We start from the raw sequence: 25016 nt of genomic DNA on the forward strand, positions 1-25016 counted from the left end.
GAGTGGCCGAGCTGGCTGTTGGGGATGGGGCTATATGGGGACGATGCAGCTCACTAGCAGAGCTGGGGTGGGGAGCAAGGCTTGAAAAACAGAGGAGCCACAGAGCAGGAATGAGGGGCAATTTAATAATCCCTAGCTTTTTTCCTCAGCAGCGCTCAAAGCACTTTACAAAGGAGGTCAGGAATAATCACTGTTGCCATTTTACAGGTGGGAAAACTGAGTCACGCAGCAGGCCAAAGCTGGGGAGAGAACCCAGGTGTCCTGAGTCCCTGTCCTGTGTGTCATCCACTGGGCCACACTGCCTCCGATAGAGAGACTTCTGCACTTGGAACATCAGGGATGCAGGCCGGGAGGTTTCAGGTACATTGGCAGAGTTTTCAGAGCAGGGAGACGGGGGGTGGGGGGGCTGTTACACAAGTCGCAGAGCAAAGGGGGTGGCAGGCTGAGGCTACAAGTGAGTGCCATGACTCAGGACAGAGGTGCCATTGCAGTGCTAGACGGGAGCGGGTTACGCTCTGAATTGCAGTGGGTAGGAGGTCGGGAGGGAGGTGAGGTCTGGAGGCCAGCGCTGGAATAACAAGGGGTGATGCAGGTCCCGGCTGACATGCATTAGCTGAGCTGCGTGGGAAGCAGGTGCAAGGCCTGCCTGCATTCTAGCTGCCTCCCCCACCCTCGTGCTATTAGACCCTGACGTTCCTGAGCACCAAAAGTTAAATGTTTTTTTAACAAATCCCTTATCATTAATTCTTCCTGCTGGAAGCCTGCGCCAAGTCCCGGCCCCTGGTTGGGTTGTCACAGCGCAGACTTATCGACACCAGGCGGCGGCTCATAAACACGCCGTGTCGTCCATCATCCGGCGGAGACAATTGTGAGATGGGGAGTGAGAAAGATGGTGATGGAGCTGCCATATCGATCTCAGGCGGGCGGATTGTGCCGTCCGGTCCAGACACGGCGGATGGCATTTCTATTAAGGTAGCACCTTACAGCAGCCTGAGCTGTACCAGGCCTGGGTGCCCCACCTCGTGGCTTGTGCAGAGGGGGTTTGAGTCACAGTTAAAGGGTGTTAATTTAGCATCCAGGCCTGTATATTTGCCTGAGACAGAATTTGGGGGGTTGTTTGCCGGTTTGACTTATGATAGTCTTTTATCTTTTCTAACATGTGTGAACAAAGGACAAAGACACTGTGTGTTGCATCTGCCCACAACCAGATGGCGTTTATCGCACCATGAGAAAAGCTAAAGAAGAGAGGTAAAGTGTTGCTGGTTTGGGTGAGAGTTTAATGTCTCAAGACAAGGAGGGAGGGGCGAGGGGGGAGGCATAAGAAACACTAAAAAGCCATAAGAAGAACTAAAACCACAACCTCCCTCCCTACCCCTCCCATGGGATACAGAAGCGGTGCCAGACCCAGGACCCTCCAAAAGGGAACGTGGCCATAAATTGGAAGGGGTGGTGCCAGGACTGGGCACTACAGGCATAATCGAGCCTGCTGAGAAAGAGGAGGGGGGACAGGAAACAGCTGTACTGGGGAACAGAGCTACGGATAGGCTTGCTTGATTCACCAATAAACGTCTCATTGCCTGCACTTCGGACTCCGGTCTTCTGCTTTCTGTCTGCGTGTCCAGAACCAAAGCAGGGCGAGGGGAGGACACCACCGGGCGCGTACTGGGGGAACACAGCAGAGACGCGGGTTCCTAGAACCCCGGTGCAGTGTTGCCTGGGGCCCACGGTGTGGCTGTGTTACTCAGGTGTTAATGTGCCACAAGGTGGTGGGTCCGTGAGTGCTCTGTCACCAGGTCTACGGAAAGGGTTACTGGCAGATGGCGCTCAGGAGTCCTCTCCCGGCAGTCATCCAGAACTTTTCTCTCCTCCTTGCTGTGTGCAGCAAATCGCTAACTGGGTGGCGCCCTATCCAGGGATCTCTCACTTGATCCAGGCACTCGGGCTATGGCGACTTTTCCTGCTAAGTCACTGCTGTGAATGTAGCCCCTCACCATAGTACCCAGCAAAGAGGCACCCTTGGAAAGTCTGCATGGGACTAAAGAGACCTGGGATTTGTTCCAAGCTCTGCCACTGAACTGCTGGGTGACCTTGGGGCAAGTTACTTTGCTGCTCGGTGCCTCAGTTTCCCCAGTGGTGCAATGGGGACAATGATCTTGTTCTGCTGATGAAAAGTGCTGTAGAAGAGCTAGGTGGTGGTGTTATTACTCTGTGGAAGGCTAGGGGCCGCAGAGCTCACAAGGTTTCTTGTTGGTGTTTAGCCACTGGTCTGCACGGACGGCAGCACAAAGAAATGATGGAGCATGGGACCGCTGGAGTCCTAATGCAAGAAGTGCTGGAAGGCAGAGAAGTGGGAGGCCCCGGGAGGGAGCAGGGGTCAGTGGGGCGGCTAGGAGGAAGATAGGGGCAGTGGGGGAGGCCCAGGAGAGCACGGTGTGAGTGCCTACAGAGCCCCTCCTGTCCCCACTTCCCCCTGACCTGTGCCTGACTCCTGTTGCCTGCAGGCACCCTGTCACCTGGCTCCAGACCTCCCCCAGCCTACCAGCAGCTGTGACCCTCACACCCTCCTCCGCGGTCCCGGCTGCAGCATCCCCGGCTCCTTCTGAACTCACCCACTGCCAAGCGCCCCCGGCCCAGCCCCAGCCGGCTCTGAGCTGGGAAAGGAGCCGCCTGGCCCAGGACCGGCAGAAGTACTGAAGGGTGGTTCTGGAGCATTCCAGGGCTGTCAGGAGACATCGTGCCTCCAGAAGGTCCCGTCCCTTGTGGAGCTCCCTGGGACTTCACAGTCTCCACCACCACTAAGGAGAGGGTGGCATGTGCCCCCTTCTCAGCTGGCTACTGTGTGTGTGTGTTGGGGGCGCGAGTCACGGTTCTGCCTCTTCCTCCTCCAGCCCAGTCCCCTATGGGGTGACTAATGCTTCTTAACCAGATACGAGCCCTGAGCACAGGGGAGCACAAGGAGTGCAAATGGGTCTGCCTCTTGCACAGAAGAGAGGGTGCTCTCCTCACCCCTTTGCATCAAAGCCTGCCGACGCAATGGCCCAGCCTCCATGCCCTCTCGGGGTATAGCCACCCTGCAATCGGGGGCATGATTGCATGCAAACTGTGTATGCACACCCAGGCTAGCTTTCATCTAGCTCGCTCAGGTACTGGTAGCCAGGAAGCCGGCTCAGCACAGACTTCAGCGTGGGCTAGCTGCCCCAGTGTATATCCAGGGTCCCGGGTGGGCCCATGGAGCTCCAGGCTGCTGGAACCTCACTGTTATCGATAACTGAGCTGCCTAGATCGAAGCTAGCTCAGGTGGATCTACATTTGCTCTTGCGACACCTCTGACCGCAGTGCCACCGTACCCTAAGTCTCGGGGCGGGGGGGGCACTGGACTTGTAGGAAGCTGGTAAGAGGGTAACCCCAATGTCAGTGACCGATCCAACCTCCCAGGCTTTGGGAGTACACATCAGCTCATGGCCAAGATCATTTGGGGGGAGGGATAGCTCAGTGGTTTGAGCATCGGCCTGCTAAACCCAGGGTTTGAGCTCAATCCTTGAGGGGGCCGTTTAGGGATCTGAGGCAAAAACTGGGGATCGGTCCTGCTTTGAGCAGGGGGTTGGACTAGATGACCTCCTGAGGTCCCTTCCAACCCTGATAGTCTATGATTAAAGGTGTGTGGTGACTCTGAGTCCCTGATCTGAGACACCAGTTTTTCAGAGGGCACTGTCTGAAAACCAGGTCCCTGTTCAACATCTCAGGTGAGACGCTGAAAACCACTGTCATCCCCAAACCTTCCTCTAGACCCGCTCTCCTCCAAATCCTTCGGTCTGACTCCCGCTCCTAGGTGCTTTGTACATGTCACTGAATCCATGAGATCTGAAGGGGGAGGGAAAAAATACAGACGTAGAGCCCATGCAGTCAGAGAACAGTTTATTATTTATAATGCTCAGCTGTAAGCAATAAACACAGGCTCCAAATGTAAATTCTGTCACTTCCCCTACCCTCTCCATATAATTCCCCCGTAAATTTACATTGCTCACTGTCTGACTTAATGTGCTTCTATTTGTCTGATCTACAGATTTCTCTCTGTGTTTTTATGATAAAATAAGAAGTCTAGGGACAGTCTCTCTCCTCCCCACCCCCAGACAAGTCAATTAAATTCATTTAGAGTTTGAAGGGATAATCTTCTATTATAATGATTCACTGTATCATTGCAGGTCACAGCACCAGGTTGTAATATACACGTCTGTGCTCTCATGCAATTTATAAGGCTTTGTCCGTCCAGAATCTAGCAATATGATTTGTAGATCCATAGGAAAAGATGGGAAGGTGCGATGCCCACTTCCAATGCAAGCTCAGTTCAGCCTAGCAGATCCATGAGTCTGGAGAGCTCAATGGATAGACCATCGGCCTTTTAATCCGAGGGCTCCAGAATCTAAGATTTAATTGAAAAAAAATACCACTTAGTCATTTACGGTTGTTAAGGTAACATTGCAGAATGTGAACTGGGCATCAGTCGATGCAGTGATAGCTGCCTGAGTCTGAAGAGAGCCTGAAACAATTGCTCTTTCCATTCATTTCTGTGGAATGAAAACTCTGAAGCCTAATGATTTAAATGTTGTTTTGCCAGTATTTCAGTGTTGGTCAAAGAAAGAAGCTGGCTGGGTGTGAGGAAGGATGACCTTGCAGTCAAGGCTATATTGCAGGATGCCGAGACTTGGGGTTCAATTTCTGCCTTTGCCACAGCCCCTCTGTGTAACCTTGGGCACCTCAATTAATCTCAGTGTGCTTCAGTTCCTCATCTTTAAAAGGAGGTGATAATAATGTTTTCTTTCACTTACTCTTTGTCAATAATGCCTACTTAGATTGTAAGCTTTTGGGGCAGGGGCTGTCTCTTTGTATATGTTTGTACGACACCTAGCGCCATGGGTTGCTGATTTCTGTTGGGACTTCTAAATGTTACTGTAATAAAAATGATTGGCGGTGGGGAGAAAATGCAATTTCCATCCTATGGCAAATTCTTACATGTAAAAAAAAATCGTTCCAAATTGGGATGAAAAGTCACAAAATGGAAATTTCAAAATATTTTGATTTGGAAACATAAAAATGACCACAGCAAACGATTTCATTTTGAAAATGTCAAACCATTATAATATAATACCAAATATGAAATATGCTATATGGTATTACACACATGATATAAAATACCACATGCAACACTAAATATACGATAGAAAATCCAATAGTAAAATTAATATTTTATCAGGCAATATAATATCAAAGTGGAAACAAAACAAGCTGAGAAAGTCCAGGCAAAATACTTCATTTTGATTTCCAGTCGTTTTGACCATTTCGCGTTGAAAACGTACTCAAAATCAGCATTCTCCCACGAAACATTTCAATTTCACCAAACCAGCTTTTTCCAGTGGGAAACTGCTCCAATGAAAAATGTCCTACCATCTCTACAAATAATGAATGATTAAACAGCTCGTCAAAGAATGGCACTGCTTTTTGTGAAAAATGCATCCCTGTTTTTCGGGGAAATATTTGGAAATCTTCCCATCAGCCCTATTAATAATAAGTATAACGGTCACTGCAATCCACCGGGAGCAGCAGCTCATTCTGATGTTGCGAAGGCCTGCAGCTTAGATGAAGAGTGGATTTTGGGACAGAGCTGTGACTTGCCTGGACCCTCCGGCAGTCCAACCCCTGTTTCAGGTAGGGGAAGTCTGCACCAACAGAACACATGCTGTCCCTGCAGAGAGCTTCTCTCTAATGGTGTGAATCTGACACTGCATTCATTTCAGAATAGCAGACTGCTACATTGCTTGATGAAAAGAAACAAACCAGGCTTCCCAGGTCTGTTTGTCACTCACGGGGAGCTTAGCCGAGCAGCGACAAAATGCGTCTCCTTACGGATGCAGCGTGGCGGACTCGAAGGTTCCTTTGCAGCACTGGCAAGCCCCGTAATGGCTTCGTTTCAGCCACATAATGAAGACTGCTCATTCTCACTGATCATACATCATATTTGCAAGGATTCCTTCGGCGTGTTTGGAGAGTCGATGAGAGTTTTGTAATTTATGAGACTCTTACTGGCTTAATTATGCCGTCAACACCATCTGTCACTTAACTGATATAAGGAACGATGGGTTGCCATTAGCTGGCTAATAGTTGCTCCAAAGTGTATTGTTTTATGCCATTAAATAGCAAGAGCAAAACCAGGTTTTGCTCCCTGATATTCACGCATGCTGTGGTAAGGAGGTTTAAAAGGTTGACCCCTTGAGATCAGTGCCTATGCTTGAAAGTTTGCTCCAGGAAATTAAAAAAACAAACAACAACCAAAGCCAGCAACCCTAATCAGCTTTGCTATTGAGATGATTGTCAGTGGGCAGGGGCCGCTCTACCAATTTTGCTGAATTGCCGCCCCGGGACCCGGACCGCCGCCCATGCTCAGTGCCGCCCCAAGCAGCTGCTTGGAAAGCTGGTGCCTGGACCCAGCCCTGTCGATGGGGCATCTACATTTTCACCCTCAGGCTGTTCCATTTGTGGAACTCTGAAAAACCAAGAGATGGCCCCATGGTGCAACTATTTCCCCATGTCACGAAGGCAAAAAGCCGATGGTCTGATTCACCTTAGGTGTGTATCTGGCCCTATTTACCGTAGTATTGGAGTAACTCGCCCTCTTTAATGTATCTGTCTGCCCAGCACTCGTGAGCAGCACAGCCCCGCTTTAAAGAGGGGGAACTACAGCACAGAGAGACAAGGGACTTGTCCAAGGTCACACCGCGAGTCCGTCCCAGAGCAAAGAAGTGAACAGGGAACGCTTGCTAGCCCCCTAACCAGTGCGCCATCTTCCTCTGCCAAGCCCCCGGTTGGTAGGCAGGCACCTTCCTGAATCTCCACCCACCTTTGAAAAGCACCTGGCCTACAACACATTATTTGCATTATGGGAGCATTGTGCTAGGCGCTGTACATACATACAGTGAGAGGCAGTCTCTGCCCCATAAAGAACTTACTGTCAAAATAGAGAAGATCGAGATCAGGTGAGGAAACTGAGGCACAGAGACGTGTGTCCCTTTCCCCATGCAGCTCCAGTCTGAGCTTCAACCACCAAGCTGTCTCAGTCCTGCCCGCCCTACCGATTGAGCAGTTGGGCTTCAACCCAACTGTCCAGCACTCTCTGATATTAGTTCTTATTCCTTCTCTGCTCTGCCAAGGCGCCTGGATCCTGACATGCAATATCCACTTGTTACTCTAGTCCCAGGGACTCCACACAGCTCAGCCAGTGCACCAAACGCCCACTGGTCTGTACGATACAGAGCACTGGAAGCACTAAACACCGTTGGCCAAATCAAGTCATCTTCTTGGTGGTTTCGTCTTGACACCAGTTCTCTTATTCCCCATTCCCAGAAGGCAGCAGGCTCTGGTGGCTCCCAGAGTTCCATTCAACTGGTATGACTCCGTGCTGCGACCTACGTCCTAGTACAAGAGGTGTTAATTCACTTGCCAGCCGTTGGCCGCCGGTCAGTTTCCTGCACAGATAAGGAGCCATCAATCAGCTGGCTATCTGCAGTAGTCAAACTGTAATAAAAGGGGAGAGATTATTTGCTACAGTGCCATTCATAATAAATGTAACCCAAAGTGCCTTACAGAATTAATTAATAGCCAAAGGAGAGAGAAATTAAGAGCGAGAGGCCAGGAATAAAAGACACGTTTTGAAATGGGATGTGAAAGGATGTGCTGGAATCAGGGAGGCACATGGGAACAGGCAGGGAGTTCCAGGGGTGGGGGCGCAGTGGAGAAGACTCTTTCCTCAGTACGTGGCTGGCTAGAAGAGGAAGGCAGCTGGTCAGATCCTCAGCTGGTATAAATCAGTATCATGCCATTGACTCCAGTTGAACTCCGGGTGATTCACAGCTGGGGAATGGCCCATTGACCTCAATGAAGCTACCGGGAATTATGGGTATGGTTCAATATGACGAGCAGGGAACTGGGGTCAGGATCTCTGGGTTACTTTTCCCAGCTCTGCCTCTGACCCCCTGTGTGACTTTGGGCAGCCCCTGCTCTGTGCCTCAGTTTCCCCCTCTGTACCATGCATGTACTATTACTTGTGGGGTGTTGCAAAGTTTCATTTATCAATGGTTAGAAAACACATTGGGTGAAAGGTGCTACATAAATCCCAGCCCTCTGAGCTTGTTACTTCTCTGACAGCCACACCTGGAGGCCCCCGGTCAAACCAGCCCCGTTACTCTAGGGGCTGTACAACCACATAGTGACCGACAACCCCTGCCCCAAAGAGCTCAGACTCTAAACAGACAAGACCAACAGAGGGGCAGTGATTTGGCGATGGTCACACAGCTGGGATGAGCACCCAGATCTCCCCATTCCCCAAGCACTGGGCCACACCCCTTCTCCTAGCTATTGTTGGGCACTGCCAGTTTTATGGTGCAGTAGCTCAGGTAAATGGAGGCATTGGCAGGAAGCTGGCGTGACACAGCAGAGAGCCAGGAACTGAAGGCAAGGAGGAGAAAAGATCGCCTCTGTTTTATACTCACCCGGGTGCAAAGGAGTCAGCCCGAGGCTAAGGCACCAATTAAGTCCTAAGAGCTTGTACAGAAAGGTTGATTCCTAGATTCCACGGCCAGAAGGGACCCCTGTGATCACCCAGTCCATCTTTCAGGAACACGTCCGCAGCCCTTGGTGAGCTGTTCCAGTGGTTAATTCCTCTCACTGCTGGAAACTGATGCTTTGTTTCCCGTCTGAATTTGTCTCGCTTCAACTTCCAGCCATTAGATCGGGTTACACCATTCCCTGGTAGAGAAGAGCCCATTATTAGAGAGACAAGGTGGGTGAGGTCATCATCACTGTAATGACCTCACCCACCGTGTCTCTCTAAGAGCCTGGGACTGACGTGGCTACACCCGCATGAGCCCATTATGAAATATTTGTTCTCCATATAGGGTTTAATCATGGGCGAAATTCATCTGAAGGTCTAGGTCTTGGTCTGGCCTTGTGCCCAGGGGTGACCTTCACCCCAGGTGTCTGCTCGATTTCCCAACAGCCCCCGAGCGTGGTCCCGCAGAGGGGCAGAGAACACTGCCAAGTGAGACAGAAGCCACCAGGGAGCCGTGAGCCCAGGCTCTGACACTTTACACTCATTCCCATTTGTTAAATTGACATGCAATAAAGCAAAATGCCAATTTTCTTTTGAAATGTCTTTTATGGCAGATGTGATACGGCCTGACGGATTGATGGCCCTGGAGACTGACAGCCTCCATTTGTTCTCCTGAAGCATAGGTGGCAGCCGTGAAGGCTTCCCCAGGCTGTTGCAGCCCTGATCTGGAAGGACCACCCTTGGGGATCATCTCCCTGCTCAGTCAATCTCCGCAGTCTTTCCACTGAGACAGTGCTGCCGGCTTCTGTTAGGTGGGCATCTGCTTGCTGTTCGACTGAGGTCACCAACCGGCCATCAGAAGTTTCTATCCTAGAGTTATGTCTCAACTCCAACCACTGTGATAGCAAAGCCAGTTCTCGCAAACAAGGCCTGAGATTCTTAAGTGCTCAGCTCACGTTTAACCACCAAAATAAACAGCCGTGTTCTCCAAAGATCCCAGGTTGTTGGATATGTAGCTTTGGAAAATCTGACCCCAGTGTCACACCGGGAGCTTTGCACCCCTGAAAATGTGGCCCTTCTTTGGGTGCCTAAATGGGCATTGAGCTCTGTGGGGAATCTAGCCCCAATTATGGGCACTGAGGCCTGGGGAACATGGCCTAGAGCACTTCCCAGCAGGGGAGAACTTTGAGTCACTTACTGAGCTGGTTCCAAACCAGTCACCTCGAAGTGCCAGGCACCATCCAGGACCAATAGGTCAAGCCAACCAGTCCCCCACGGAATGATATTGCCAAATGAAAATAGTGTCTTCAGAAGCCACATGTGCACAAGGGTCACGTTGCTGGAGAGCCCAAGGCAATCTCTGCAGAAGTCCCTTGGGGAAACCACAATCTCCACACAACACCGTGAAGTCTTTTGAAGATTGTGCTGGAAACTTGAAGAGGTCGCCCATTCGGTACCCAACGACAGCTTTCTGTCTGCCCCCCCTTATCCTCAGCCACCCTGTTGACCAACTCTGAAATGTGCTGGAGGCTCTGGTTTCCCCTAGAAGAGTCCCACATCTCTGTATCCTCACTGGTCCTCCACAGATGGGCTGGAGACCCCCTTTGACACAGCAGCTTTAACCTGGCCACCTTCATCCACACGCATTGCAATACATTTCCTTTAGTAGCTGATCATATATCCCTGACTCTCCATTGGGACCTATGCTGGGCATGTGAGCAGGGATCCAAGGGGGTCACTGAGCGTGATGGGCAAGTGAACTGGTGCACGTGGTAGGGATCTCCAGGGTATATTTGGAGTGTAGCTGGGTTGCAGCGTTTGGGTAAAGAGGAGAAATGAGTCTTCAGCTGTGTAAAGCAGATGGGCAGATGCAGCTCTCCTGCTGCTGAGGGTAGCACACAGGCCTATATCGTGGCTAGCTGCACTGGGAGGATCAATAAGCAGGACAACAGCCAGCACATAGCTGTGGTCACTGCTGAAGCCCTAATTTCCTCATACTTTGTGTTTCTAACTTCTAAGCTCTCCCATCCAGTGAAAACAGTTTCTAGTCTGTTGAGCTGTGCTTTCATGAAGATGTTTGCTGTGGGTAGAGCTCACTGGATCTCATTTCTTGTCATCGGGGTACCCAGCAAATCTCAGGAATCTCCATTTCAACAGACCTGCAACCCAGAGCCTTAAGTCCTGTTTCAAAACTTCTGCTGTGACAGCAGCAGACAGAGAGGGAGGCTGGCCATGTGATTAAGGCACCGGGCTCTGACTCAGAAGAGCTCACTTCGAGTCCTACCTTCAGTCAGAAATGCCTTGGGTCAGTCATTTAATCTCTTCGTGCCTTCCATTTCCCAGCCCTACACTGGGGATAATAATCCGTCCTTTGTCTTATGTATTCAGATTGCAAATTCTCCAGTGGCGTGCTTTGTGTCTGTACAGCACCTAGCGCCATTGGACCCTGGCCTCAGTGTGCGCCCTCTGGATGCTACAGTGGGTGCCCCTTTGCCTTGGGGTGCTGCCCCCTGGCAGTGTCCCCACACTCTGGGTCTCCCCTCCCCGGGGAACCCCCCAACCCTCTATCCCCACCTTGCCTCAGTGGCTACTGCCAGTCAGCATGTAGTCCCTGCTCACTGGGGCAGGCTGCAGTCTGTAAACCACTCATCACTGGCACGGGGGGTTTTGGACCTGCTGCCTTTGCCTAACGCCAGGCTATACCCCTGTAGCCTCAGTACCTGTTTTGGCCTTTCTATCAGGCCGCAGCCTGGGAAGTCACCAGGCCTGAGCGCCCCAGCCCTGCGCCATTCCCTGAGCTCCCAGGCAGCCAGGTCCGCCTCTCTCCACAGCTAGAGAGAGACTGCCTGAGCTCCTGGCTAGCAGCTGCGGCCTGATTGGGGCGTGGTCCCAGCTGTGGCTGCTTCCCCAGTCAGCCTAGCCTCCTCTCTTAGGAACAGGGTAACTGCAACAGGAGGAGATATATATATATATATATATTTAAAACACTTTCTGCGCAAGCCTTTCCTGGACAGTTAGAAAGAGCCCTGTGTATTCTGCTGACTCAGCGCTTCTGGAGGACTCCACCGTTAGCCGGCAGAGAGGGGAGTGGGCGTTTCGTTTCTGCTGACGGGCTGAACATTAACATAACAAAGGCAGTATTTTTCAGAACTGGGTGAATATGCTGAGAGGTGCAAAAATGGCTAAAGCAGACAACAAATAAGTGAAAAGAGAAAAGAAAAGGAGGACTTGTGGCACCTTAGAGACTAACCAATTTATTTGAGCAAAAGCTTTCGTGAGCTACAGCTCACTTCATCGGAATACAGACTAACACGGCTGTTACTCTGAAACCAACAAATAAGTGGACTTTCTTTCTCGCTTTCTTTCTTTTCGCAGTGTCGTGCCACCTCAAATACATTCTGGCAGCCAATCATGTCTGAAATAACCCTGGTAAAAAGTTCTCCCAAACTGCGGTGATGTCTTTCCCAAGAGCATGGCGGGTGTAAGAGGAGAGATGCTGCTCTTCTGAGTGAGGCCCAGAGAGCCAGAAAGCAGGAAGAAACCTCTTGCATGGGGTAAACTGCCCCTGCCTCCCACACAAGACAGAACCAATGCTGGAGAGCACATGGCATCCCCAAAGACACGCCAAGGTGAAGGACCAGAGAGGCACCCTCCAGGCCTTGAAGGGCAATGCCAGCTTCTCAGTAAAGTCAAAGGGAGATGAGGAGGATGGCAGCAGAGACGTCACCAACGTTCCCGCCTCTGCCCTCGAACTGTGGGACTTCAGGAGAACGCTCCTTGGTGCCTGGCCAGGCCTTGCATGCATGCAGAGTGTTGGGCAAACAAGCACAAAGTAAAACATGCCTAGCTCCTGCATTCATGACAGTGCTGCTCAGTGGCTACCACATACGTCCTGCCCAGGAGCGGTTTAAGGCTTGATAACTTTTTAACCCAGCAAACCCAGCTGTCATGGTCTGAGAACATCCCCTCCCTGGGTCTGACCGACCATATGCTCCCGACACAACCAAAGAGGCTGTTACGACAGAGAATCCCTCTCAGGTTTTTACCGCGAGCACAGTGCATGCTGGGATAAGACGGGAGGCTACCCATGATAAAGCTCATGAGGTTACGTGCCTCACTGCTGACTCTCGGTGCCATGTGCTGCCCCGGTGACACGGCACAGCCAGCCTGTGATGGACTCTACCAGCTGGTTAAGTCTGTCACCACATAGCTAGCACAGCTGCTGCACAGAAGGAGTTAAGGACGCTGCAGTCGGTTGGCACACTTTAAACATAGCTATCTTGACCTCTGCTGGGCCTCCCACCTGCAGTGGGAATGTCCAGTACAGGGACCTTCCACCCCTACCAGCCCTGCCTTTTCCTCTTGATTCATTATGATCTGTTACAACACAATGTACCAAGGAATTTTTATCTCACGGACAGTTATAAGGACAAGAGGCCAGATTCTGCTCTCAGCTAGGGAGGAAGGACAATTTGCTGCGAATATGCTGGATGAGCCCTCAGAAAACCGGCATTCAAGTCCTAGCTGCATGTGTGAGCTGGGATGAGACCATGAATCCTTCTGTGCCTTAGTTTCCCTGTCTGTAACATGGGGGAAAATGATACATTCAGAAATTCACAGCAGGCCTGTGAAGATGAATTGATTTTTATGGCGATGGGGCCACATAAGCAGGAAGAGAGATAGTTACATAGGTGTATCTCAGTGCTGATTCACCAGTTCGCTCCAGTCCTTTACCTGCTGTCTGGTTCTCCCGCTCCTCCTAGCATCTCAACCAGACATGCCCCCTGCCCAGTGTACTTCAAAGTGACATCGACCAGATCTGGTAAGTTTCACCTTGCTGCTCCATCCCCCTTGATGTGCAGGTCAATTTCACTTGAAACTGCCATGCTGCAGACACAGGGTGGGACACAGCTGAAGCAAGGAGATGGCTTGTGGGACAGACGAGGCGGGGAGTTAAGTGGAAAGAAAGCAAGCAAGCAAGAAAGAAAGGACGTTGGATGGAAGCAGCAAAGGTAGGAAGTGGAAGGGGAGAAGACACCGTCTGTGGAATGGGACAGACAAAAGGAAAAGGGAACAGCTCAGCAGGGGCCTAGGGATGAGGTGGCTCAGGAGGAAAAGGCAACAGAAAGAAACGGAGCCCGACTGCCTTAGAGTGTTGTGCAGTGTTGGCCACTATGCAAAGAGTTCATGGCCCAGTTAGAGTCTACATGGCCCCAAGCAGGCCTTATAAATCCTTTGTAGCCTGATCGCAGGCAGCTGTGATGTGGGTAACGGCAGGCAAGGCACTAGAAGGAGGAAGTCCAAAGAAGACACATGCAGGGCAGGAGCTCTAGCAGGGGAATGGAAGGAGTAAACTTTGCTCTGCTTTTACTAGGAAAAAGCAGTCCTATGGCATGAGCATTCAGTGTAATGAACAGTGTTTGGGGTAAGGAGAAAAGTCAGCTGAATATAGATCCTTTCAAAGCTGCGCCTTTGCTCAGAGCAAATGCTCCCATTTGTTCAGTGGTTCATAATAAACCCTTTCAGACACTAAGTTGTTCGGGGGGGGGAGGGGGAGAATCCACTCTGAGAAATACGCACACGTCGTGACTGTCATAACTAGACCAAGCAGAAAATTTTCCGTTGGCTTTTTGTCAAAGGGAAATTGTTTTTGCTTTTCAGCTTTTCCCCGAAAAAAATCAATAAAAATGATTTTTCTTTTCCTTCTCGTTGACATTTTTCCACAGGGACAAAATAAATTTCCTGACTCTCTCTAGTCAGGGGCTTGCAGAACTGACAAATCTTAAAATATGTATTTTTGCGTAACTCTCATTTGTCCCATTGTTTCCTTTTACTCCCCCATCTGTTTGTGTCCATCTGTTGCCTCTTGTCTTATAGGCAGATGGCAAGTTCTGTGGGGCAGGGACTGCCTTTTTGTTCTGGGTTTATGCAGCTCCTAGCACAATGGGTTTCTGGTCCATGCCTAGCCCTCCTAGAGGATACGTTGGTGATAAATAAATAATAATAATAATTAAGAACTATTTTGTTACTGTGATGGGGTGTTCACCCCACAATAGCCCTGAAAAGGTTAAGGAAGCTGAGAAAGGCCACACAAGAGGGGAATAGGCAAGAGAAACAGCCCTGACTGGGAGATGAAGCTCAGGGGAGACCTGTGTATAAAGCCAGGCAGCTGGCAACAGAAATGGCTGCAGCGAGGAAGTCTGCAGCCACGTGCTGTGCATTAGAGAGGGAAGTGGGGAGCTCAGGGAAAGAGTAGAGCCCTGGGAGCCTGGTCCTGAGGGAAGGGTGGACCCAGATGAGAGAAGGGTGGAGAAGAAAGCCTTGGCGAGGCAGAGCAGGAAGCAGCCCAGGGAGAGAGCAGCAAGGCTGGAGACTTGGCTGCGTGTTGTATGGTCACTGACCGGACCCCTGAGTCATGGGTGGGCCCAGGTTCCCCTACCAACCACTGATGGAGTGGCATTTCCTGGGCAGCTGGTCCAGTGAGACTCGAAATCACATAGTGCCCTGACCGGAAGGCCGACTCATGAAGAGGAAGGTACTGCTCCTGGCATGAGAGAGGACAAAGGGTTGAGAGACCACAAGGGAAGGCATCAGACTTGGAAGAGAGCTATTTCCCACAGCATCCAGGAGGAGCTGCCCCCCACAGTGAGTTGACCCCATGACAAAACTGTTGCCACAAAAAATGTCCCCAGGTTTTGATTTTGAAAACATGCTTTTTTTAATTATTCATTTCACATTCTACTCTGGCTGAAGAATGCAAAAATTATTTATCTGGTAACATCCTAAGCCAGATCTAGTCATTAGAACCAGTCTGAAGTGGAGGGTTCTCCTCTCCCATGGGGAGTTTTGATGAAAATGAAAAATAAAATGAAATAAATTGTTGCCATTTTCCACTGGAAATTGTGACGTGTAGTTGAAAAACCAGGACCTTAACATTTTTGGCTGAAAACCGTAAACTTTTAATCCCCAAAGTCTTCAGTTTTCAGCCCAAAAATGTTCAATTTTTGTTTTTCTGACCAAATGTAAACAGTTGTCTGCAAAAAAGTTTCACTTAGTTGAAAGTCCAATTTCCTGTAGAAAAAACAGTGGTAATGGAAACTTGTCAACCGGCCCCAGTCATAATGGAATTGCTTACTCTTAGCGCTGGTTTATACAGCGAATTAGTGTGTGGCAAGCAGTACACAAAATGCATGAGGGAGGTTTTAGTATATGGCAGCAGGGTCCACACGGGTGGTCAGAGCATGGCAGGCTAGTGTGCTGTATACTTACACCCCAGCTTTCCGCCCACTGCGTATAGATAGATGTGCTCTATATTTTAGTGTTCTGTGTAGCAGAGGGCAGAATCTGATCTGTAGCCTTCTGTCTGCTCAAACTGAACTTCAGATTAATAATGAAAGATCTGGGGTGTTTTTCCTCGTTCTCCTTAGGAATAATAAATAAATAGCTCCCTCACATTCTGCAAAGGAACGAACCACAGGTACTTAGCACATAGGTGAGCAAAGTACTAAAATATTCTATTCCTTGGTGGGTCTTTAATGAAACACTTACAAGATCAAACAGAAAATGGTGCCTCTCAGGGCCCTTTCAAAGCTGTAATTAATTGCAAAGTAACTAGCATGTACTTGCTTTCACCAGCACCCCAGAGAGCAGGGCGATACCTTGACAAAGGTGCAAGTGCAAAGGAAGGTTAATTAACATTAAAAATTAAGTGGCTAATTACATTGTTCTGACAGCTCAGTTCACTCTCCAGGAAAGGTGGTGCTCAAGAAGGTTTTCATCCCAGCCTGGCCCCTGGGGTTATTTCTGGGGCTGACCTCAGAGATTCATAGACTGTACAGCCAGAAGGGACCATCATGATCATCTAGTCTGACCTCCCGTACATCGCAGGCCACAGAACCTCACCCACCCACTCCTGTGATGACCCCGAATCTCTGGCTGAGTTTCTGATGTTCTCAAATCTTGATTTAAAGACTTCGGTACAGAAAATCCACCATTTCTTCTAGTTCAAACCGGCAAGTGACCCATGCTCCATGCTGCAGAGGAGGACAATAAAACCTCAGGATCTCTTGTCAATCTGACTTGGCGGGAAATTCCTTCCAACCCCAAATACAGTGATCAGTTAGACCCTGAGCATGTTGGCAAGACCCACCAGCCAGACCCCTGGGAAAGAATTCTCTGTGACTGATCTGTGAGGAACTCCACTAGTAACCTCCCTCCAGCCTGACAGTTCACCTCTTGACAATCTCCTCTTTAACCAGTTCCTTACCCACCTCTCAATTCTTTTATTAGCTTCCATCTTCTCCGATTTAACTAATTATTTCCCATGTGGAACTGTATCAAATGCTTTATTGAAATCCAGGTAGATTAGATCTACTGAATTTCCTTTGTCTAGGAAATTGGTTGTCTTCTCAAAGAAGGAGATCAGGTTGGTCTGGCATGATCTACCTTTTGTAAAACCATGTTCTATTTTATCTCAATTACCATTTACCTCTATGTGCTTAACTACTCTCTCTTTCAAAATTGGTTCCAAGACCTTACATACAATTAACAGACCTGTAGCTTCCCAGATCAATTTCCCCCCCTTTCTTAGATATAGGTACTGCATTTGCAATTCTCCAGTCATAGGTACAACCCGCGAGTTTATGGATTTATAAAAAATCCTTCCTACTGAGCTTGCAGTTTCATGTGCCAGTTCCTTTAATGTTCTTGGATGGAGATTATCTGGGCCCCCAGATATGGTCCTGTTAGTCTGTTTGAGTTTGGCTTCCATCTCGGATGTGGTCCTTTCTACTTCCATATCCTCATTCCCATTAATCCCTCTGTCCACTGTCCCCAGGCTCCTCATTATCCTTATTAAAAACTGAGGCAAAATAGTCAAGTGTTGGCCATGTCTAGATTATCTTTAATTTCCATCCCATCCTCAGTGTTTAGCTGTCCCAATTCTTTCCTTGTTTTTTTGTTTTTTGTTATTTATATGGTGAAAGAACCTTTTTAATTTTAATTTAATTTAACTTGGTTTTAATTTCCTTTGCAAGATCGAACTCTGCTTGGCTTTTGGCAGTTCTCATTTTCCTCCTACACATTCTGACCTCCAAGAGGCAGCTTTCCTTGCTGATCCATCCCATCTTCCATTGCTTGTAGGCTTTCTGCTTTCTCTTAACCAGTTCAAGATGCTTGCTCCTCCAGTTTGGTCTGCAGCCCTTCCCGGTGAGTTTTTTCCCCTTGCTTGAGTGAAGGCTCCAGATAGTTTTTGCAAATTTGATTTAAAGTAATTCCAAGCCTCCTCCGCATTCAGATCCTTGAGTTCTCATGCCAGACCACAGTCATTTTACTGCCAGTATCGCTAATCTGACTGTTACTGTCAGTGGTATTAGCACCGTCTTTTCTCTTGTCGGCCATTCTCCTACCCTCTCTTGGTCCTTTCTCCATTGCTGTACCCTCTTTTACTTGACTTTCCTCGAACTCAATATTACAATCGGACGTGAAGGTTACTCAACCCTAACCCTGAATTCCTAGTTTAAAGCTCTTTTAATCAGTTGTGCCAACCTCCATCCCTAGCAGTCTATTTCCCTCCCTACTCAGGTGGGGTCCATCCCCTGGGAACAGTCCTCTGTCCGCAAATGCCTCCCAGCAGTCAACCATCCCAAAGTCCTCCTTGGAGCACCATTGCCTGAGCCACCTGTTGATCATCATAATCTTGTCTTGCCTTCACTCTCCTCCTCCAGGAACAGATACAATCCCACTGAAGATCACCTGAGCCTCCATTTCTTTAAGCACCTTCCCCAGCTGGGCATTGTGTTCCTTGGTCTGTCCCAGGGAGAATCTAACAGTATCATTTGTTCCCACAGGTTTCAGAGTAGCAGCTGTATTAGTCTGTAGCCGCAAAAAGAACAGGAATACTTGTGGTACCTTAGAGACTAACAAATTTATTAGAGCATAAGCTTTCGTGGGCTACAGCCCACTTCATCGGATGCATAGAATGGAACATATAGTAAGAAGATATATAGAGAGATATATACATACAGAGAAGGTGGAAGTTGCCATACAAACTGTAAGAGGCTAATTAATTAAGATGAGCTATTATTAGCAGGAGAAAAAAACTTTTGTAGTGATAATCAAGATGGCCCATTTAGACAGTTGACAAGAAGGTGTGAGGATACTTAACATAGGGAAATAGATTAAATATGTGTAATGACCCAGCCACTCCCAGTCTCTATTCAAACCCCTAGGATCGTCTTCAGCTTCAGGTCCATATCCCAGCAGACAGCACACCTTTCTGTTCTCTAGATCAGCTCCGGTGACTAGCCTGTCTGTTCTTCTTAGTAGGGAGACCCCAGTCATGTAGACCTGTATCTTCTCAGTGTTGGTGAGATTCTCCAGCCTTCCCCGTCTTGCCTTTTGTTCTCACTTCTGAGAGTCATTCTCCGTCTTCCTGGAGCTCTGAACTCTGGCTATCTCCATTGTCTCTTCCCCTCCTCTTGTAGGACTAGCCACTCTTCTCTTCTATCTTGCCCTCCCATCTTCTGTTATTGCCTGCCTCTCCCTTTCATTTTCCAACTCAGCAAATCTGTTCTTCAGCCCTGTTTCTCCTTCACTAGCCAGTCTTTTCCTCTGCCTTGTTCTTGTAGTCACATGCTACGGCTGGCATCTTTCCTCATCCGGCAGTCTCCCCTCACAGTTCTCTGGTCCAGCTTGCATCTGCAAGTTATGAGGTTTTACTTCAGCCCCCTCTCTGCTGCCCTCCATCATCACTGGGGGGAGGGATAGCTCAGTGGTTTGAGCATTGGCCTGCTAAACGCAGGGTTATGAGTTCAATCCTTGAAGGGGCCATTTAGGGATCTGGGGCAAAAATTGGGGATTGGTCCTGCTCTGAGCAGAGGGTTGGACTAGATGACCTCCTGAGGTCCCTTTCAACCCTGAGATTCTATGATCCGCTCAAATTGCCTTTGAAACGCAACCAGTTTCTAGCTGCATCTCCAAACCTCAGCTTTTCTCTTCCATCAGATCTAGGTATCCTACAAACGAAGCACCTTTCAGGTACCCGCTCCAGGAGAATGTACATCCCACAGTTCCCATCTTCATTGTCTCTTCCATTCGTCAGGTCGTTACCAGTGCTGCCTCTGAAGCTGTCTAGCCTTTCCTCCTAAGCTCCTGTCAAGGAAAAAAGCCCCACCCACAAAATCACAGGGTTGGAAGGGAGCTCAGGAGATCATCTAGTCCAACCCCCTGCTCAAAGCAGGACCAATCCCCATTTTTTGCCCCTGTCAAGGTTCCTCCCCCACTCTGAACTCTAGGGTACAGATGTGGGGACCTGCATGAAAAACCTCCTAAGCTTATCTTTACCAGCTTAGGTCAAAACTTCCCCAAGGTACAAAGTATTCCACCCATTGTCCTTGGACTGGCCGCTACCACCACCAAACTAATACTGGTTACTGGGGAAGAGCTGTTTGGACGCGTCTTTCCCCCCAAAATACTTCCCAAAACCTTGCACCCCACTTCCTGGACAAGGTTTGGTAAAAAGCCTCACCAATTTGCCTAGGTGACTACAGACCCAGACCCTTGGATCTTAAGAACAATGAACAATCCTCCCAACGCTTGCACCCCCCCTTTCCTGGGAAATGTTGGATAAAAAGCCTCACCAATTTGCATAGGTGACCACAGACCCAAACCCTTGGATCTGAGAACAATGAAAAAGCATTCAGTTTTCTTACAAGAAGACTTTTAATAAAAATAGAAGTCAATAGAAATAAAGAAATCCCCCCTGTAAAATCAGGATGGTGGATATCTTACAGGGTAATTAGATTCAAAAACATAGAGAACCCCTCTAGGCAAAACCTTAAGTTACAAAAAAGATACACAGACAGAAATAGTTATTCTATTCAGCACAATTCTTTTCTCAGCCATTTAAAGAAATCATAATCTAACACATACCTAGCTAGATTACTTACTAAAAGTTCTAAGACTCCATTCCTGGTCTATCCCCGACAAAGACCAGCATATAGACAGACACAGACCCTTTGTTTCTCTCCCTCCTCCCAGCTTTTGAAAGTATCTTGTCTCCTCATTGGTCATTTTGGTCAGGTGCCAGCGAGGTTACCTTTAGCTTCTTAACCCTTTACAGGTGAGAGGAGCTTTCCCCTGGCCAGGAGGGATTTTAAAGGGGTTTACCCTTCCCTTTATATTTATGACAGCCCCAGATCAACTTAACAGCCCCCTCAAGGATTGAACTCACAACCCTGGGTTTAGCAGGCCAATGCTCAAACCACTGAGCTATCCCTCCCTCCCCAAACTCCTCTCCTTTCATCTCTGCTGGCTGCTGGGCTCTCTGCTGGCTGCCGGTTGGCCTGCTGACCAGGAAGCCCCGCCCCCTAATGAAGGTTCAGCTGTGACCAAAGGCTCCACTTGTCTCACAAGACACTGCCCCCTACCAGAGCTTGCAAGCTGAGAGCAATCTGCAGGGCGGGGCCCCAAAGGTGGTTTCATGAAACATGAGCGACACTCCGGGATCGATGGAGGCTCCGTGTGGAGCCCCGGCTACAGGACAGCGCACCGTCGCTCCGCTTCAGGAGCCCGTTGCAAGTCTCAGAGTTACAATTTGCCTCCCGGTTGCCCGCTCTGAGGGGGTCATACTCTGTGCCAGCCACATGGCTCCTAGCCCTGGCCACATCGCTGGTGGTGGGGGCACCATCAAAGCTCCATCCATTCCCTGCACACGCCCCCCCCCGCTCCTGGGCGGGGTGGGCATGGAGCAGCCCTGTAGAAGCTGTTCCCCCCAGCCTGAGTCAGGGCTACCAGTCCTGTCCCTCAGTGCACAAGGGAAGATGCTCAGATACTGTGGTGATGAGGATGGGATACAAACCTGCATGGAAAAGAAGAGGAGGAAGAGAAGGAAGCCCTGAGGGGGATATTTTTAGAGGAGGGCGGTTCAGTTTCACACATGGCTCATGCCCGCACCCCAGCCTGCAGGGTGGCTGAGCGAAGGCCCCTGCTCTCCCGGTCCCCCCATGTGCCTCCCTTCTCCAGCTTGCTTTACCTGGGGGTTCAGCCATAGAACTCCTAGCTGTGGGACTAGCCAGGCTTTGAGGTGTCTCTATAAGGGTACCTCTACACTGCAAAAAACAAACAAAAATCCCTGGCAGCAAACCTCGGAGCCCAGGAGTAGCGTGTCGGGCTCATGCAGCAGGGCAGAGTAGACAAGAACCATGGGGTTTGCAACCCTTCCCCTGGATAGCGCTGCCAATGCACCTGGATACTCACTCACAGCACCCCCTGCTTTCTCAGGCCTGGGCTCCCCACACCCCGCTCAGCCAGTGCCCCATAATCCTCACCCACGGCTAATGCAGCTCAGGCCTGACACGCAGCCCCCCCACCTCTGCTATTGCCATCCTGGGTCTCTGCACACTGCTTTCATGGCAAACACGAATCCTGACCTGCACCATCCCAGGCTCCAGAGCAGAGATGGCCAGTCGTGGTGAATGGCACCGTGAGCTGGGCAAAGGGGCGGAAGTCGGCATCTAGAATAAGCAACTCTGAATTCCCAAAGCAGGACTTGAACTCAGCTCTCCCGAGGCAAGTCCCTAATTCACTGCCCCCCTGAGCCCACGCTGGGGTGTCCCTACCTTGCCCATTCCACCCCCTGCTGCTGGGACAAGCTGGGTGTAGACGGAAATGTCTACCTCTCCTCCCTGCAGGGGGACGGGTTCAGAGAAATGTTTGCCTCTGGCTGCAGAATTCTCTCCCAACAGCGCCTTCCTTAGAGACATTTAAAAGCAAATTGAAAACCTTCTTATTTGCAAAGGATTAGCGTGGCTCAGGCCCAGCTGAGTTGCCCGGAGAGTTGGTTTGGGGGTTTATTGTATCACAGCTCACGGCTTTTGTGAAGCGTTTGACACGAAAGGTGCTTTGGAAATAGTTTTCCCTTTGCCGAAAGGCGAGCGAGGAGCTGATTGCATCGCACGCACCAGCGAGTCTGTGCCTGGCTCCCAGCCTCCCCCACCGGGGTGTGGGGAGTAGGGGTGAATACGTGACTCTCGCCCTCATGGTTCCCCTACGGCTTTAGTTAACCAAAGTGATCACTCTAGATAAGCTACTACCAGCAGGAGAGTGGGGTGGGGGAGAGAAAACCTTTTGTAGTGGTAAACACCCATTTTTTCTTGGTTTGTGTGTATAAAAAGATCTTCTGTATTTTCCACAATATGCATCCAATGAAGTGAGCTGTAGCTCACGAAAGCTTATGCTCAAATAAATTGGTTAGTCTCTAAGGTGCCACAAGTCCTCCTTTTCTTTTTACGAATACAGACTAACACGGCTGTTACTCTGAAACCTGTCATTATGCGAGGTGAAAATAGCATCACACAAAAGCTATTTGACTAGTAATGGAGAGTCCAGCTGCTCTATCCACGTTCTGGAGACCGGGAAGCCAAGAGGAGCCTCAGCGAGCTCTCTGAAGGACTGGCTGGGTCAAGAATCAAATTGGTGTATGTGTGAACATTGAAGAAAGGGATTAGAAAGAGTCTGAGAGAGCTGCTCCTACTTCGGGCTTTAGGAAATTAAAATATAACCTCTCTGGCTCACCATCCCTGCTCACAGGCGCTCAGGAATCCTTGGGGACATGCAGCCACCAGTGTGACGCTGGCAGGGTGTATTCAGTCCAATTCACTTGTGTATTAGTACAGAGCAAAGTGATTGTTACATGTAGAAGTGTTTGGGTGTTTAAACGTCATCAAACTAATGGGGTGTTACATGCATTGTTTTTACTTATCAGAGTCCTGCCATAATGTGTTAGCAAACATCTACATTGCAAACACCTCTGTAACTAAATAACTCACCAGCCATCAAAGAAACCTTGCAGAATGCAAACGAAGGACTTTATCAGAATGGCCACTGTGTGTGATGACCGGAGGTCAGAGACTCAAAGTGCATTCCCCACCCACCGTCATCAAAGGAAAAGCCCATGTGGGAGAGATACTGTCAATTGACTTTCTGGCAGAAGAAGCTGGATTTGTGGAAAGATCTGGCACCTCTACAGTTTGGACTCTTCCAGGGAAGTGTATCAGATGCAAGGTGGAGATCCACAGAGACAATCCAGGTACCCGGAAAAAACTTTTGGGAAAAGAGCAGTTTATTACATCCCTGCCACCATTTGGGATTACGAACTATGACTCACCTGTGCATATATTTAACCTCTCTTAACTCTCATTCTTTTCCTTAGCTAATAAACCTTTAGTTCATTGGCTATAGAATTGGCTGCCAGCGTTGTCTTTCATGGAAGATCTAAGGTACCAGTTGATCTGTGGTAAGTGACTGATCTCTTGGGACTGGGAGCCATTGGATGTGACGTGATTTTTGGTTTAAGTGACCTTTTATCACAAAACCACTTTGTCTGGGAGGCAGGATAGGCTGGAGAGTCCAAGGGGACTGTCTGTGACTCCAAGGTATGACTGGCATAGTGATCCAGGAGTGCAAGTGTGTTACTGGTTTGGTGAAATCGAATTATAGAACACACCACCGGCTTGGGGTGTCTTCCCTCTTTCCAACAGTCTGGCCCGAGGTCAGCACTCGCGGTTGTGAGTCACTCCAGACAGCGTGACAAAGCCAAACAAAGCAAACACAATAACAACAGATGGTTTTATGTGTGGTGTGAGAAAAGCCCAAGCAGTGTCCCAGAATTGTGCCCAACCCCACAGCTGTCATGTGTGAACTATTACTGTGGCCCACAACTGAGTCACCCATGTGTCCAGTTAGAGTCAGGGGTAATCTAGGGGGCTGGCTCTCCTCTGCCCATCTGCTCCCGCCCAGAGAAGGCTGCATTTTAGGTTGTGCTCATGACTGGGTCCAGTTTTGTTCTGTGACATCAGCTCCGCGCTACCACGTGCTACGGTTCTGTGAAGTCAGCTCTACACGGCTGATTGTTGCTCCCGCCGTCACCAGCCCAGTCCCGTCAACCAGCCCAGGGAATGGACCAGTTGCTGATGACCTGTTCTGTTCAGTCCCTCTGGGGCACCTGGCCCTGGCCACTGACGGAAGACAGGACACTGGGCTAGATGGACCTTTGGTCTGACCCAGTGTGGCCGTTCTTATGTTCTTATGTTCTTAACCACCAGAAGGAGAACCCAGAGCAAACCCTAACATCCCCCCTCCCTGGGGCAGCCCGCCTCATCTCTACAACACAACCCTCCACCCTCTCTTGCTGAGCTTGAATGCCCGTTTCCAAACGCTCTTCCACCACCTGTGCATTCAGTGCAACCCGCTCACTCCCGGGCATGCGTCGCACACTTCCTACGCCCTTTCGTAAGTACGGCCGCAGTCATGACAATCAGAACACGGGCAAATTCCCCTGAAGGACACCCAGACACACTATGGGTGAGCAACATGACTATTCACGTAAATGAGGCTTGCTAGAGCTGGCTCTTCCCCT

The 25016-nt window shown here is 49.5% G+C and overlaps 1 long non-coding RNA gene across 1 annotated transcript in view; it reads left to right on the plus strand.

Moving 5' to 3' along the window:
* Positions 1-860: 860 nt before the first annotated feature.
* LOC140899812 (uncharacterized) overlaps positions 861-25016 on the plus strand; it is a 34269-nt gene continuing 10113 nt past the window's right edge. The window contains exons 1-2 of the long non-coding RNA XR_012155476.1: positions 861-972; positions 1172-1248. This is a non-coding gene — a long non-coding RNA (uncharacterized lncRNA). The remainder of the gene's footprint in view (positions 973-1171; positions 1249-25016) is intronic.

The sequence above is a fragment of the Lepidochelys kempii genome, chromosome 17 (genome assembly GCF_965140265.1).
Source record: "Lepidochelys kempii isolate rLepKem1 chromosome 17, rLepKem1.hap2, whole genome shotgun sequence".
In the NCBI taxonomy this organism is placed as follows: Eukaryota; Metazoa; Chordata; order Testudines; family Cheloniidae; genus Lepidochelys; species Lepidochelys kempii.